The following is a 15384-nucleotide window of genomic DNA, read 5'->3' on the forward strand; positions in this document are numbered from 1 at the left end:
AGCACAGTACAGGCCTTTCTGCCCGCGATGTTGCATCGACCTTTTATCCTACTCTCAGATCAGACGAGCCTGTAGACACTCCCATGTGCCTATGTAAGAGTCGCTTACATGTCCCTAAGATATCTGATTAATAGCACTGCTGGCAGTGCATTTCATGCACCCACCACTGTCTGTATAAAGAACTGACCACTGAGTTCTCCTCGAAATTTTGCTCCAAATGATGCCCCCTCCTGACAGCCTTTTCTGCCTTGCGAAAAAGTCACACACACACACCTCTCATCATCTTGTTTATGTCTATCAAGTCACCTCTCATCCTTCTTCGCGCCAATGATAAAACCCCTAGCTCTGTCAACCTTTCTTCATAAGGCCAGCCCTCCAGTCCAGGCAGCATTCTGGTAAATTTCCTCTTCACCCTTCCTAACTTTTCTGTATCCTTCCTAAAATTGGGTGACCAGTACTGGATACAATATGTCAAGTGTGGTCTAACCAGGGCTCTATTGAGCTGCAGCATAACCTCGCATCTCTTAAAATCAATCCCCCTGTTAAAGAAATCTAACACACCATTCGCCTTCTTAACAACCCGGTCAATTTAGGTCGCAACTTTGAAGGATCTAAGGATATGGAACCCAAGATCACTCTATTTCTCCACACTGCCAAGAATCATGTCTAGAACTCTGTATTCTGCATTCAAATTCACTTTTCAAGTTTGAACTCCACACTTTTACAATTTGAACTCCATCTGCTGCTTCTTAACCCAGCTCGGCATTATTCAATGTCCCATTGCAACTTACAACAGCCCTCCACACTATGTAACACTCTATAAACCTTTGTGTAATCAGCAAACATGCTAACACACCCTTCCACTTCCTCATCCGAGTCATTTATAGAAGTCACAACCAGCGGAGGTCCCAGACTGATCCCCGCAGAACACCACTGGACCCTTTCAGTGATCGAGCTCCCCTAACTCTCTGTGTAAGAGAATTTCTGACATTCACTACCCTCTGTTTGAAGAAAACATTCAATGCTTCTAAACCATGACCTATTGATATGAACAAAAGAGGGAACACATGGGCTCAGGTAGAGAGACTGGCCCTGAAGTCAAGGCAGTATTAGACTGAGGATGACATCAAGGAGCCTGAGCAAAATCGAACTTAATGAGAATTGACTGTGACCTCTCCACTGTTTGGAGTCATTCACAGCACAAGGGAAGATGGTTATCACCGCCGGACATCAATCATCTCACCCATGGGACACATTTGTAGAAGATCCTCAGGTTAGCTCCCTCAGCTCAGGCATCTCCAGTCGGTCATTATTGAATACCTACAGTATGGGAGGAGCCCATTCAGCCCATTGAGTCCAAACTGAGCAGAAGTGGGGATATTCACAGAAGTTTGCATCATGTTCAGAACAAGTTGTCCCTACTCAGCTCTTGAAGTAGTCAGTGTCCGCGTGCAACTAGAACTGGACATCATTCAAGATCATGCTTCTGAAGCCTGGGTAACATTCATGTAATAGCAATGGCAATCACTGACCATTTTCACAGTAAACGGAGGTGCTCATTCAGCACCACAATCCGAGTTCACAAGAATACGGGGAAGTTATTTAGCCCATGAAACTATTGGACAGGATGTGTGGTAGCTCATTCAGTCTGTACTGCCTATTACACAGGAAGAGAATGAATCTGCTCACTCCCACACGTCACTTACACGGGATCAGGCCCCCCAAGCATGGTCTGAGTTCACCACCCAGCTCAGTGCAATATCTGTGGACTGAAGAAATGTCTAGCAATACACGACAAGCATCAATAACTTCCTCGCTCTGGCAGAATAAAGGTCGCCGTATTCTCTCTGCTCCCTCATACTCATTGAATGTCTGTTATAGCACCTTGCCCCCGAATAAGGCTCCATCACTCTCACTACTGCAGGCATCACCTTCTCTCTCTCTCTCTCTCTCTCTCTCTCTCTCACACTCACTCACTCACACACCGACGCAATACCCAGACATGTTTAAGAAATGTTCTGGAGAATGATATTTCTACAATTCTCTGTATGATGTCGTTTATGCAATGTTCCAGATAATTTTCAAAATAATCACCAACTTAAGCAAAACGTTCGTCCCCCAGTGTGTAACACATCAGGGGAAGGAGCAGAGGTCATTAAGCCTCTCAAATGTGCTCCATTTTTCAGATAAAGTTAGCACCTAAACATTTGAAGACTCATCTTTTCTTGAAGACAGACGCCACTTTGGAGGTTCTCCAGTTTTGCTGGAACACTCCAGTAATCCAGAGAGTTATAGGATATTTCACACCGTGCCACCAGTCACTGTAACCACTTCTATTAAAACCAGCTATGAATTGCTGATAACTTGTTTACCTTTGGTGTTATTTGTTTGTGAAAAACCTTGTTCGTTTTGTTAGACACGGTGCAAGCACTTCCATCCGACTACAATTTTGTGTATAACATTGAAACTCATTTTGATTTCCCCTGTGAGGAACGATGTAAAATACTGTTTTAAATTCTCTGCTTGTTCCCTGAAACCAATTCCCCAATCACATTCTACAGGTGTCCCACATATAATTTCCTGCCTGTCTTCCAAGAGTCACACAGACATCATCAACGTTTTTTTTAAAATCGATTTTGTAAAACAATTGTGGCTAGTCTTTTTAAAAAAAAATTCTTGCCAGTTTTGGAATATTTTTGTTTTTTTATATACTAACTGCTTCTGGTTCCAAAACTAAACATCCCAAATATGGCCAATGCTAGAGCTCACCAATCTGAATTCGTTAGCTTGTGATTGGTTAGTTATCCTTCACAGCCTGAATGCATAATGGATGGTTCATCTTGACATCTTCATACCATCTTTTTGACCAGAGTCCATCATTGCTGAGCTTTATGAAGTATCTGCTTACATGTCTCCCCCACACATCTACTGATCTTCAACTGGGTCTATATTCACATTCTGGTTTTGACCAGATATAAGACATAATTCGGCAATTGAAATGTCTTGCTCTTTTCAATCATTTGGGGTGACCTCCGTATGTGGCTGAACACATGATCTGCTGAGAGTGACGCCATTCTCACAGTTTCTCTGGCTCTATCATTTCTGTTCGATGATGCAACATTCCAGTGGGAAGCTTCATAATTGCCACCTTTTCTCTCAAACGAGAAATCCTCTAACACTGATGGACCGATCCTTCAGCTGTGACCGTCCCATCTCCCTCGCTTCTCCCCTTACTCCATCCCCTCCTTCCCAGAGCAAAGATTGACCTCCCCTTGTCCTCACTGCCTACTGCACTAGAATCCACATTCACAGAATCATCCTCCACCACTTCCATCACCTCCAGCAGGACAGCACCATCAAGCACATCTTCCACTCCCATCCACTTTCAGTATTTCACAGGGACTTTTCCCTCTGTGACATCCTCCATCATTCCGAACACTTCCCCACTCTTCCCACGGCAACTTCCCATGCAATTGCAGAAGCTGCAACACTTGCCCATTCACCTCTTCCCTCTCACTGTCCAAGGCCCCAATCACACCTTCCAGGTGTAGCAGCATTTCACTTGTACTTTTTCCAAACAAACTCTTATCATTCCTGCTCAAATGCAGTTTCGTTTACACTGGGGGGAACCAAAGAAGAGATTGCTTTGAGGAACACTCCCACTCTGTCTGTAGGAATGCCACTGACCCTCTCAGTGCCTCCTATTTCAATAACCGATCTTGGTCTCATGCTACCATTTCAGTCCTGGGCTGCTGCAGTGTTCCAATGCAGCAGAACCCAAGCTCAATTTGCAGAACCCTCACTTTACACTTCGGTAAGTTGTAGCCTGTAGGGGTTAATATACAATTCCATAACTTCAGAGCCTGACCTTATCATGACAGTTCTCCATTTTTCATACCTTCTCCCTCCTCGCCTCCCTATGACCTTGTGTGGTTGTGTCTTCTGTATCTTGCACTCAATGGAGAGAACCCCATTCCAAATTCGCATGATAATTTAAAGCCATTTCACATCACCTTATCGTTCACCACTCCTCAAAGCTCGTTTATATTTTGCAACACTCTCCTTTCCCCGTCACCCAATCCCCAACTCCGTCAAGGGATTTAAAAGCTCAGTTTTCAATCCATTTCAGTTCTAAAGAAATGTCACACTGGACTTGAAACGCTAACTCTGTTTCTTTGTCTCTGCAGATGCTGGCGCACCTGCTGAGATACTCCAGAAATGAATGGGCTTGGAACAAATTTTCAGTTAAACAAATAACTCTGGATACTGGCAATAAAAAATACAGATATTGCTGGATAAATTAGGAGCATTCTGGAAGGGTCACTGCACCTGAAAGAATAATTTTGCTTTCACATCACAAGATGCTGCCAGACCTGCTTAGTTTCTTCAGCAATTTCTATTTTTGAATAAATTCCACTGGCGTGTGTCAAAGCTGCTCAAACGTCGCGTCCAATACGGAGCATCTGACACCAGGAAGTAAATGATAACACAAGGTGCACACACTCATTGGTTCTGAAAATACATAAGGGTGGCAACACTGAGACTACAGAGCTCTTAATCATGGTCAGGGAGAGAAACAGAGGGAAACACATTCACTTCAAACTCAGATGATGGCATTACAGGAGTGGATACGATTCAGATAAATATGTTAAAGGCTTGAGTAATGTAACAAATTGGAGGCGTGACACCAGGGAGAACCCTGAGCAGAATGAGAATATGAAACTGGAAGTGTTGCCACATCAGAAATCAGGTTAGGGCAGTAAGTACAGGGCTGATGGGTGAATGGGTCTTCGTGTGAAAAGGGGGATTGTCAAGATAATTTATTTGTACATATTGGAGCTCAAACTGGGCATTCATGTGGTACTGTAGAATCACAGCAGCAGCAGCAGAACTGTATTCAATCACAATAAGTAACTTTTTACCCAGGACATCGCTCAGTCTACCATTACCATCAAGCCAATCTATGGTTCAGTGACGAGTGTGGGTGAACATGCCAGGGTTAGAACCATTTGTACCGAATCCTGATGAAAACCCGTTAAAGGCACCGCACTTGACTGGTTACGTTCCAAACAGCAGAACTAACATCTGATACAGAGGGCGAAATGATCCCGAGACTAGCTGATCATATCGAAGCTCTGTAGTCCTACCACATTCAGACATAAATGCTGATGGACAATTAAACAACTCACTGGAGGAGAGGACTCCACAAATATCCCCATCCTACATAACAGAATAGCCCTTACATCAGTGTAAAAGACAAGGATCTTCACCGCCCTCAGCCAGAAGTGTTGAGTTTATGATCCACCACACTCTCGCCATGATGCCCACAGAAGCACAGATGCCAGTCGTTAATCAATTTGATTCGCTGTACGTGATATGAAGAAACAGCTGAACACAGTAGATACGACAAAGGCAATGGGCTGTGATTACATTCCTGCAATAGGACTAAAGACTTGTGCTGCACAACAAGCCCTGTCCCTGGGGAAGCTGTTTCATTCCAGCTCCAACTCTGACATCTTTCGGGCAATGTGGAACTATGTCCAGTTCCCTAAGAGAGGAATAATTACAATCTGACCAATAACCACCCCATCAGTCCCATCACAAAAGCGAAATTGGTGGGGGTTATTTTTGACAGAGCTGGCAACCAGCACAGAAATAAACTGCTCAGTGTGGTTTCCGGTTTGTCCCCATGTGGCGATGGTGCTGTTGTGGAAATGTCACTGGATTACTAATCCAGACCAGGCTAATGCTCTGGCAGCTGGTGGAAGTTCAAAACAATTAATAAAATGTCAAGATCTAAAATCTGGTGTCAGTAATAATGACCTTGAAGAAAAAGTCGATTGTAAACGTCAATTTCCTTCCCCAATGTACTTTCAGGAAGTGAATCCCCCGTGCTTTCCTGGTCTGGCCTAAAGGTGACTCCAGACCCACAGACATGTGATAAACTCTTCTATGGTCTCTGAAACGGCCAAGCAAGACATTCAATTATATCAAACTTCTCCAAGGTCTCAAAAGGATAACAGTGAATAGAACACCCGGCCCCAGCCTCAGTATCAGAACGGAAAATACAGTCCTGTTGATCCTGCAGAGTCCTCCTTCCTAACATCAGAGAGCTGGTGGCAACATTTATAGAGATTTTCCACAGACTGCACAGAAACATCAGGAAAGGAATAGGCCATTCAACACACTGGGCCTCCTTCATTGCGCAGCTTTCTTCATCAAGCGAGCTCCCGCTCACTGTGACGTGATTCCATCTCAAGCACCCGCTGAACAGCAAAATCCTGTCTCAGGATCCTTTGTCTGCAAAATGCACCCTCGGTGAGTTCAGCTAAAACAGGAATGTAATCCACTCTGAAAGCCTTGAACTTGAGCCTGAACGTGGGATTTGTAGTCTACATTTAGAAGGATCTTTATTTCAAACTGGGGAAGAATCTTGGAGAGAACTGGAATTCGTGGTCAGTCAGCTCGCGCACTTTCTGGTGAAGAGCTTGATGAAAGGTACATTGCTGTAGTCAGTGACTGTAGTGTTAATTTGTTACATTTACTGTACTAATTCATTGCAATATATGTTTTAAAGATTTGTATAGAGTGTGCTATCGTTTGTGTTAGGCTGACAATTATTTTTGTTTTGATTTTTACTGATATTATTGGAGGTTTGCCGCTTACACTCTTTTTCGAATTGGCCCCCTTATTTATCTTGCACCGTTTTCTATAATATGGTGTTCCACAGGAATGCAGTTGCCGCATAATCGGAGAACTGCCTGTAATGATCGCTGATCCTCTATCTCCACACCATGCTCCTGCTCTCTTCCCATTACTTTAGTGTCTAGAAATCCTTATTTATATTCAGCACCTCTGCTTCCACAGCCTAATGCGGTCGAGAATTCCTCAAGTTCACCGGTCTCTGAGTTCAGACATTTATTCTCATCTCAATGCACTTTGGCCTGTCTGTACCTAGTAATGTGGGCCCTTGTTTTAGACATCCCAGCCAGGGGATTTATCATCCATGCTTCCATATTGCCTCGCCCTGTCGGTGATGCACATAGTTCACCCATTTTCCTAAATCCTGTGGAACACATGCCCAGTCAACTCAACTCTGCTCCCACAAAAAGCCTGTCATCCCAGAGATCGGTCTGGTCGCTCTTCGTTGCACTCCCTCAATGTCAATTTTGCCCTTTATGAGGAAAGGAGACCAATACTGCACACAATATTGCATAATGTTCGAGATTGGGTCTCACCAAGTCCATGTACGGCTGTAGTAAGACACACTTACTCCTGGACTCAAATCCCTTTGAAATGAAGGTCAACATACCATATATTTTCAAAACTGCTGTGTATTCCCGCAGATAGCTGAGCCTGCTCTAACCTTAGCGGTAACATTAAAGCAGGCTGGTAATGTTTGGCTGCTACTGTACAGGAAGTTAGTGAGATCACATCTGGAGTAATGTGCTGGGCTTTCATCTCCTCATTGAGGAAATGACATTGGAATTAACTCAGATTATTACCTCAAATGATTTCTGCAACAAAGGTGTTATGCATGGAATACCTATAGTGCAGAAACAAGCCATTTGACCCACCGACTCCACAATGATACGCTGAAAACCATCCCATACAAACCCCAATACCCCACCACATTCTCTGCAACGTGACATTTTCCGTGACGAATCCACTTAACCTGCACATTTTAGGAATGCGGGAGGAAACTGGAGTACCCAATGGTAACCCTTGCAAGAACAGGGACAATGTGCAAACTCCACACAGACAGTGACTGAGACTGAAATTAAACCCAGATATCTGGTGCTGGGAGGCAGCAGTGCTAACCACTGAGCTACCTTAGTGAGCAACACAGCTTGCCTGCTCAATTCAACCCTCGAAACTTGGCATAACAGCAGGGAGCTTCCATACATCTCCAAACCTGTCATTGAGCAACAGGAGGAGGACATTGAGATCTTGAGCGATTTGGTCACGAAAAGGCTCAGAGCATGCAAGCCAGCGAGTTTATATTGTAGGAACACCAGGAGGACATTCAGCCCATCGGGTGCGTGAAGTAGAAACAGAATGAGTCCAATCAGCCACTCATGCCTGTTACACAGCAATTGGAGCCAATCTTTTACAGCCTCGTTCCTGTCACACACGAATTGTGAAAGGGACTGTCGAGGTTATAGAAAAGGAATAACTTCAAATAACCAACTTCACTCAGGAATGAAAAGTTATGAGTAAACGGTTGGGACTGAAGGCAAATTGTTTATTTCTGTAATTAAGAAATTAACAGGAGACTTTCAAAGTCAAAGCACAATTCATCACAGTCGACATGGTTTTATTAAGAGTAAATCGAGTTTGAATGATTTGTCTAACCTTTTTTTAAAAACTGCGACAAACAAGGTGAACAAACGGGATCCGAATGATGTTTTATATCTGGACTTACAGAAGGAAATGCATAAAGTGCGTGACAAAAGATTAATATCAAATACAAGGCACATGGGGTTAGGAAAATGTATTTGCTTGGAGAAAATATTGGCTAACCAATAAAAAACCATGATATGGAAGTGTTGGCTTTGGACTGGGTTGGACAAGGTCAATCATTACACAGCACCAGGTTATAATCGAACGGGTTTATTTGTAATCACAAGCTTCCATAGCGCTGCTCCTTCATCAGGTGTTAGAGAGAGAAGACCTTAGAAACAGAATTTATGAGGAAAGATCAAAGGGTTGTACAACTCGTGTGCATGAATTGAACACATCAAAGATAGCTCCTAAATCATTAATCGGTGAGAATGCCGATGAAGGTTTTGATTGATTAATATGCAAATCCAAGAATTTATTTCAAATCAGTGCCTGGAGACACCTTCAGGTATTATCGATGTAAAGGAGGTGACCCCTCCACTCAGGCAATGTATTTTACAGTGAGGTTGTCTGTCTGTGTCTTCATCTGGATTCAGTCTGGGTTAATTTCCAATGTAGGAGTTTATAAAATACCGCATTGACTGACTGTATACAAATTATTCATTTTTTGACAAAATATAATGTATCTGCAACAACAAAACGGCAAATACAAATTCACCCCAGATTTATGTGTGTGCGTGTGTGTGCATGTGTGTGTGTGTGTGTGTGTGTGCGTGTGTGTGTGCATGTGTGTTTGCGTACACACGGATATGTGTGTTTGAGAGCGAGGTGGAGTGTTTGCGTGAGGGGAGAGAGACAGGGTGTGCATACGTGTGAGAGAGGGGAGTATGTGCGTGTGCATGTGAGGGAGGGGGAGTGTGTTTGTGTGCGGGGAGGAGAGGGAGAGAGTGCATGGGTGTATTTATGGGGGATAGCGAGGGGATGCATGTATCCTTGTTAAAACATAGACAGATTTGGCAGATTCACTTCTCCACACACACTCACACCATAATTTCAGAGCTTCTCCTCTCTGCAGCCTCTGCTCCATTTGTCGTTCATGTTACAGACCCAGATGCTGTCATACACTCCCCTTACTCCATCCAGAGTTGGATCACAAAATCCTTCGGTCTCCCTGAATGTCTGAGGCAGCTCACAGCACAACGTCCTGCGAACTATCCGCAGCACCGCCACTAACTTTTCAGTAACAGGAGTCAGTCAGAACCCCTCAGCTACAAGTTAGACGCCCAGTTCTTTACAATAATACCCGAGGGGCTTCCTCATGTTACTGACCACACGATCATCTGAGAGAGACAAACAGGGTTTCAGTGGACAGGTACAGACCAAGTTTCAAAGGCATGTCTCAAAGCTGATGGATCCCATTACACAACATGGAGCAACAGCCTGACACATACCATTTCATTGTTTCTGAGCTTCACAAGACAAACGCTTGATATATTCGGGAGCCAAAAAATCAACACCAGGGAAAGGTACAGAAATACAAACAATGAATTAACTGATAACATGTTGTGAAAATATGCATAAGGAGACAGGGGAGTGGGAGTAATTGGAGAAGTGAGACAGTGGTGGGTCTAATCAAGAATGGAAACATTCATTATTGCCAGATTCTTGCAAAATTATTGCCAGATTAGTTGCAATGGCTAATTACTTCGAATTGTGAATCTGCCTCACAGAACCATCCCAGACACCGTCTGCGTTTAGATACAAGCCATCGAGTGTCCGACTCCGATTTGCTTTGGCAGGTTTGAAGCTGAGATAGTCAGCAGCAGATTATTGGCTTCATTAAGACTGTATTTAATAGCTCAACGTTCAAAAAACAGATGGGATGAACTAGTAAAGTACATTCTGCAGGTGTTGATAGTTAAAATTAAAAATGGTCAGGATACGGTGTCTGTAATCAGCTCGTGGCTAAAGAGATCATCATAGATGTGACTCATCTGTTTCAGCCTCAGTAACTGGCCAGGGGTGAGATGGAGTCAGAGGAAGGAAATGGAATTTGTAACCAGAACAGAAGCTAGTGTCCTCCAAGCTTTCAATACTTAAGTAGCAAGGGCAGTGTACAATGAATCCTGGTTCATAGCTGAAACTGTAGTTCACCCCACAAGGCGCAATGTCAGAACTAAAGAAGGAGAGAAAGAATGAAACAAGTTCGCTGTTGTTGTTCCTGGTGGTTTGGAGAGTGAATGTTTACAGAGTAGAGAAATTGAAAAGAATAGTAATGCAGTTGCACATGGTTAATGCAAATAATAAGTGGACAGTGAAACTTACCGGGGACTCCAGCAATACCCAGGATAGGATAACCAAAATATTGAGGAAAAAGTGAGGACTGCAGATGCTGGAGATCAGAGCTGAAAATGTGTTGCTGGAAAAGCGCAGCAGGTCAGGCAGCATCCAAGGAGCAGGAGAATCGACGTTTCGGGCATAAGCCTGAAGAAGGGCTTATGCCCGAAACGTCGATTCTCCTGTTCCTTGGTTGCTGCCTGACCTGCTGCGCTTTTCCAATAACACATTTTCAGCTCTAAAAAAAATTTGAATAATGTAAAGTGCATATTTGATCCGCGGTGATAATGGCCATCAGTAATATGTAGAAAGAGTTGAAACATAACCGGATAAACTCCTGTCCATTGTTGGAACATTGCAGTTTATTGTTTTCAGATTCTAATCCATTGTTGGAAAATTCCATTTTAATGTTCTCATATTCTGATCTCTCTTCCCCTTCTCTCTGGAGCTGCTGATCGTTGTTAGTGCTATCCTTGTTGCTCCCACTCATACCATCGGATGACATATTGAACAGAGCCCATTTATCATTTAAAGATGGACACCCCCCACTGGGATAATTATAATTCACTGAGACTGACATTAATCACAATCACCAAACAAACAAATTCAGTTAACCAATTCCATACATCATGTTATATATCACAAAGAAAGGGAGAATCTACTCAGTTTGAATACAATGGATAAGGTTTGCTGAGGGATCGATTATAAATCTTTCAATCTTATTAATCTTTCTTCCCTGTATGTGGGAGCATTGCTGGAGCACTGCTGGGTTGGATATGTTTTGCCCTGTTTCTTCAGAGGACAGGAATAAAATAACAGACTGCTGCAAAAGATGTCTGGTGGGGAAGTTTCTATATACCTTTCTGTAATGCTGTTCCTAGTTTGAAATGCCATGTTATCAAGTCATGCATAACCTGAGACATCATTCAGAGCATTGAAACTGCTGCTCAGAAATAGGGAAAAGCAGGAGGCAGTCACTCAACTGCTCGATACTGTGACACAGAAACAGGAGGGAGTCACTCAACTGCTCAATACTGGGACACAGAAATAGGAGGCAGTCAATCAACCTCTCGAGACAGGGACACATGAACAGGAGGCAGTCATTCAACTGTTTGAGTCTGGGACACAGGAACAGGAGGGAGTCACTGAACCGCTCGATACTGGGACACAGAAACAGGAGGGAGTCATTCAACTGCTTGATACTGATACATAGAAACAGGAGGCAGTCACTCCACTGTTCGAAACCGGGACACAGGAACAGGAGTCAGTCACTCAACCGCTCGATACTGGGACATAGGAACAGGAGGGAGTCACTCAACTGCTAGATACTGGGACAGGGGGAATCAGGGGCTGAGTGAGGCCCCAGGATCCTGTTATGCAGTATGGGTCACTGGGAGAGGAGGGAAATTGTCTTGTTTCTGACAGAAATATCTGAACATGTTGAATGAGCGAGCCTTTCAATCCTGCTCCAACCTTCTCTAAGACCACGGCTGATGTGATTGTGATTTCCTCATTCCATTTTACAAAGACCCCTCTCTCTTCAGCCTCTGTTCCATTTGTTCATGTTGCAGACCCAGATGCTCTAACTGCAGCTCCAAAGACCCATCCAGAGTAGGTCACCAAAGCCTCTGGACTTCCTGAATGTCCCACAGCAGCTTAAAGTACTGTCTCCAGGAAACTGTCCCCAACATTTCCACGAATGTACCAAAATTAGAATTAAGTCAAATGTCACTCAAATGCAAGTAGGAAGCCTGGCCTGAATCAGTAGCAGTTGAGAGGATTCCTCATGTTACTGAGCACATGATCAGCAGAGAATGATTAACACAGGTGTTCAATGGATTGGCACAGAGCAAGTTACAAAGATGTGCCTGAAAACTTTTGAAACCCCACTGTCCAACATCGAGCACAGGGCAGGATACTGTTAAGTCAAAGAAAATGCAAGCTATGCATTTTGAACATTGTTTCTATGCTTCTTAATGTTGGAAGCTGATGCTCTCTGGTGACCAACATTCAAGGCAAGAGGAAGATATGGGACAGTTATTCACATTAAAACTGGACAATTAAAACTGGATGTCAGGGTTTAAATACCAACAGTTTAAATAGCAACAAATGGGAGGGATTTGGGAAATAGACAGAGAGACAGAGACTCAGATGCAGTGTTATGGGAGGATGTGTTCACAGGTTTCAGAATGCTGAAGTGAAGGCGTTTGAATGGCATCTCACAACATAAACTGGTATTTCCGGGAATGAATAATTAATGGGATATTGGTGTGAGGTCAGACAGAGTCATAGAGTCTTGGAGATATGCAGCACGGAAACAGACCCTTCAGTCTAACTCCATGCCGATCAAATATCGCAAATTAAACGAGTCCTCTTTACCAAATTTGGACCATATCAATGTAAACCCTTCCTCTTCATGTGCCCATTCAAATTTCTTTTAAATGTTGTAAGTGTAACAGTCTCTTCCATCTCCACTGGCAGCTCATTCCACACATGCACCACCCTCTGTTGGAAAAACTTGCTCCTTCGGTCATTTTTAAATCTTACCCCTCTCACCGGAAATCCTTGCCCTCTAGTTTTGGGGAAAAGACCTCGGCGATTCATCCTATACATGCCCCTCACGCTCCAGGAATAATCACCCCAACGTACTCACCCTCTCGTTTTAACTAAATCCTGGCAACATTCTTGTAAATCTTTTCTGACTCCCTTCAAGATTCACAATATCTTTCTGATAGGAGGGAAACGCAAATTGAATGCAGTACTGCAAAAGTGGCCAAACTAGGTGCTGTACAGCAGCAACGTGACCTCCCAATTCATACAGTCAAAGCACTAGTCAGTAAAGGCAAGCATACCAAATGCCTTCTTCACTATCCTACCTACCTGCGATTCTACGTTCAATGAATTATGAACCTGGATTCCATGGTCTCTTTGATCAGGAGCACCCCGCAGGACCTTACCATTATTGTATACGTCCTGCCCTGATTTGCATTTCCAAAATATAGCAACTCACATTTATCTAGATTAAACACCATTTGCCATATCCAGCCCATCAGCTCATCTGCTCATCTGCTCAAGATCCGAATGTACTCTGAGATAAACCTTCTTTACTGTCCACGAAAGCATCAATTTTGGTGTCATGTGCAAACTTACCAACTATCACTGCTATGCTCACATCCAAATGGTTTATATAAATCGTGAAAAGCAGTGGACACAGCACTGATCTTTGCAAAACACCATTGGTCACAGACGTCCTAAACTTGATCTAAACTTGTTAACCAGTCTGCCATGTGGAAATGTGTCAAATGTCTGACTAAAGTCCATATCGACAATGTTCACCTCTCAGCCTCAATGAATCCTCTTAGTCACTTCTTCAAAAAAACTCAGTCAATTTAGTGAGACATGATTCCCCATGCTTCAAGCCATGTTGCCTATTCCTTGTCAGTCCTTGCCATTCAAAGTACATGCAAACCTTGTGCCTCATAATCCTCACCAACAGCTTGCACTCCACTGACGTCAGGCTTACCGGCTTTTCCTTTCCATCCTTCTTAAATAGTTTTAATAATTGCACCAAGTTTTCAAATCTCCGATCTTCTGGTATCTCACCTGTGAAAATTGACAATACAAATATTTCAGCAAGAGGCCCAAGAATCACTTTGCTCGTTCCCACAGAGTACAACTGCTCGGATCCTGGGGATTTTCCCACCTTTATAGGCTTTGCGAAGTCCAGCATCTCCTCCTCTGTAATACAGACACTTTTCACGATATCACTGTTTATTTTCAAAGTTCTCTTGCTTCCATATCCTTCTGCGCAATCAAAATGCTTGTTTAGTGCCGCCTCCATCTCCTGTGGTTTCACACATCGGCAGCTTTGCTGATCTTTAAGTGGCCCAAAACTCTCCTGAGGTACTCTTTTCACCTTAATGTACGTGTGGAGTACATTTGGATTATCCTTAACCCTATTTGCCAAAACTATCTCATGTCCCCTGTATGGTCTCCTTATGTCCCGCTTAAGGATACTCCTACTGGCTTTAGACTCACTAGACATTGACTTTAAGAGGCTAATGACGATGATGAATCCATTTTCGACTTTTGGAAAAAAATCCATCTGGTTCGCTGATGTCCTTGAAGGAATTAAACTGCCACCCTCACCTATCATTGGTTACATGTGTCCCCAGACAGACAATAATGTGTTTGACTCTTAACTGCCCTCTGGGCAATTAGTGATGGGCAATAAATGCAGGTGCAACCAGTGATACCCTCATCCCGTGAATGAATACTGAAAAAACCTCAATGCCTGCTCTCTCTACCGGACATATGCTTCCCTCTTATCCGTGACTAGAACCTCAATTTCTCCAGTCCTCCAGCATTCCTTACACCGACCAGCCTTATCCTAAATCCAAACAGTGATATGTCTCTGTGCTCTTGATATCTCATTTTTGAAGGCTTCCCTCTTCTCAGCTGGCACTTTATCTGCGAATATCTGTTCCAATCCTGTTTGGAAGTTCTTGCTAATATAATCAAAATTGGCCTTCCTCCAATTTAGAACATTATCTTTTAGACCCAGCTCATTCTTTTCCATCACTATTTTAAAACTAATCGAATTAGGATTATTTGTCCCAAAGTGCTTCCCCACTGATACCTCAGTCACCTGCCGTGCCTTATTTCTCAAGTGTAGGTCATGTTTAGCTCGTTCTCTGTGATGGA

The sequence above is a fragment of the Chiloscyllium punctatum genome, chromosome 1 (genome assembly GCF_047496795.1).
Source record: "Chiloscyllium punctatum isolate Juve2018m chromosome 1, sChiPun1.3, whole genome shotgun sequence".
NCBI classification, from domain to species: Eukaryota; Metazoa; Chordata; class Chondrichthyes; order Orectolobiformes; family Hemiscylliidae; genus Chiloscyllium; species Chiloscyllium punctatum.